Below are 3,207 nucleotides of genomic sequence, written 5' to 3' on the forward strand. Positions count from 1 at the left end.
CATGGTGTCTTCAATCTCAAAAACGATTTATGTTCTTACAAAAGAACGTGTCGGCTGTCATCATCCTCTCTGTTCAGTACAAAAACAGGATGTTTTCACTCCTCCATCCCTGCAAATAGGTACTTCACTGCCTAAATGTGATATTGTGCAGATTTTGCATAGTGGAGAGCCAACATGACAAGGGTGGATTAATAATTACCTTGAATGCGCTGCGTGGTACGAAATTCTATCAGCTCGGCAATTAAATCCGATTTTGATTGCCTCCTCTCATGTGATTAGATGCTGTTTGTTTCTAACATTGCTTTCCGTAGCAGCTGGAGTCGTTTGTCGAAGAGCTCGACCTTCCTTTCAGAGAAATGGGAAACATATGGATGGAACAGTTAGTGCAAAAACACTGGTAATCCCCTTTTATTAGTCCTAAATGTTACATATGAGGAGGTGATCCACAAATGATCTTCAAAGTACACAAGGCATGCACTTTGTTTCTTCAAGACTTTCAATGCTTTCCTTAGAAATAAAAGATGTTGGCAAAAAGACAGACAAAAAGATATATGTTCAATTTAAATAGTGGAGCATTAGGCCATAAGAAACAGTAAGTAGAATGTTATTTATTGGTCATTTAAGCTATATTAAAATGTATAAAGCAACAACATCTGTTAGCATCAAGGCAACAGATGTTGCCAGAGAAATTAGTGTGATCAGCAATGTCTAGCCACCAGCTGTGTTCTGTCTCCATGGTAACCAGCAGTGGTACTGATTGTGGTTCTCTTGTGCTGGTTCTGTTGACTACCTCAAATAATTTGAACTTTTAGCTGATATATGTGCCACCGGTTACAGAATATGTCTTGAAAACATCAACGTAATTTGTCATGGAAAGAAAACTCTAATTGGATCTGTTTATGTGAAATTCACACCTGGTGTTGGCAGCAAGTGTACTAAGTAATACACTTCAGTCATACCTGAAACGCTCTCACTGCTAATAAAAACATTTCTCAGGTTGGATTTTGAAGCTTGTCTCTATTTAAACCGTCTTCAAAATAATATTTAAAAAAAAAAGTCATAAAAAGTTCTGAAGCATCAAGTTTGTGTTTAATCCAGTGAATCTAAAATCTGCCTCTTCATCATCAGGAACTGTGTTCAGACATCATAGAGGTAGTTATTTGCTACTTTACTAAAAGTATCTGTTCTTACGAAATGAATCTCATCACAGTTGATTTTAATTCCAGTGGATTATTTTTCTTAGCTGCAGCTGGGCCGTTACTCCACCAGCTCTGGAATCCACTCACACAGCCCTCCTTTAGCCATGTGCAAGTGGGCAGTTTGAATGCTAAGTACTCAGCATCCAAAAATAGTCACCCGGCAGAGTAGATGGACGTCCTCTCAGCCCGACCTGCTTTCATGCTTATTTATTGATGGCTCTGTGTTTTCTACAGCCTGAAGAAGCCTGAATGTTGGGGAAGTGAAGCAGACAGAAACTTCATGTGTGTCATGAAGTGGTGTGGTGGTGGCGGTGAGGCAAAACGCAGCAGACCCAGATATGCGGTGATGAGAAGTTTTAATTATAATAACCAGTAGCAAACAGTCCGGGAACCTGGCAGCACTGCTGAGCGGAAGGCTGTGCTCATTACAGGTAGCAACAGGAAAGCGAGGACTTAACAGTCTACTCAAAACCGAGACTTTCACAAACGTAACCAAGACGTACATAGACGTACATAGACGTACATAGACGTACATAGACGTACATAGACGTACATAGACGTACATAGACGTACATAGACGTACATAGACGTACAGACACACACAGGTGACACTAAATACACAAGAGGGTAATCAGGGAACGAGACACACCTGGGAACTAATCAAGGGAAGACAGGACAACACGGAGACTCAGACACACAGGAAACTTCAAAATAAACCCAAAAAACACAGATCACGACAATGTGTTGAAGGCTACTTGAAAGAACGAGCTGCTGCAGCCAGAAATCCACCAAAACTTTACAGATATTAGAATGAAAGGTAAAGGAGTGATTCAACTGCAAAACGTCCGGCCCTTTAAGGACGCATTTGATCAGTTCGATCAGGTTGCTGTGGCATTAATACAGGTAAAACTCTGGCTGAGTATTTGGCCGCTGTTCTCTGAAAAGGTTGTTCTGTTAAAAACTCTGAGAAAGTTTATATATAAAAAACATGGACATTTCTCAGCATCAGAAGATGAACATTTTCAACTTTTGAAACTCAGAAAATGTGCAATAGTCCAAAATTTTTGACTTTCTAAACTCAAAGATTTATAAGTTTTTTCCCTCATAAATTTTAATACTAATCTCAATATTTCTGAGTTTTGTCTTGCAAATTTTCATCTTTTCAAACTTAAAATTTGTACTTACTTTTCTAGCAAATTTCTGACAATAATCTAAAAAAAATCTGAGTTTTTTTTTTTTATGTACTCCTCTTTTTTCTATTAAAAAAAAAGAGGAGTACATGAGGTCCAACTTTCAAAAGTTCAAAGCTAGTCTTTCTTCTCAATCCTCCCATCAACCTTCTACAGCACATCAACCTTTCTGGTACCAGAACAGGCCCACAACGTGATGCTATGCTTAACAGTTGGCCCAGTGTTATTTGGTTTGCCAACCTAATCTTTGCTTTTTCAAACATACTTATCATTGTGGCTAAATTGTTCAATCTGAAATCTTTTCTCAATAAAGTGTTCAGGCTTTTCCGTGGACAGTTGCTAAGTGGGCTCAGGTTTGAAGGTGTCCAGGCTGCAGTAGGAGTCAGTCTTTGGGTCAGCATCCTCTCAGTGACTGGGTCTGGTTTATTGGGGGTATGATTGAAGTCTGTCCCAATAAGTTATAATTAGTTGTACAAACAGTGTTGCCAGACCAACTTTTCAGTCTGACTTTGAAAGTTTGACCCCAATCTTCAATCATGAGAGGAGCCGAGCGGAGGAGGATAACAATGCAACTCTCAACTCCTAAAGGTTTTAGGGCAAAGCGCTGAGCATATCTTCATTTCAGATTTTCTCATCGATTTTCAATTTGCAGTGAGGAGAAGCACACAGTAGTCTGTGAGAAACTGTAAGGAGAGTTGTGTAAATGTCAGCTTCCAAGGATGAATGCAGTGGTCAATGAAACAAGAAAAGTGTTATATAGTTAAATGGAGTCAATTAGATAGTTGTTAAAACACACATTTATAAAACTGCAGATCGTC

Source organism: Gambusia affinis, linkage group LG20, assembly GCF_019740435.1.
Source record: "Gambusia affinis linkage group LG20, SWU_Gaff_1.0, whole genome shotgun sequence".
NCBI classification, from domain to species: Eukaryota; Metazoa; Chordata; class Actinopteri; order Cyprinodontiformes; family Poeciliidae; genus Gambusia; species Gambusia affinis.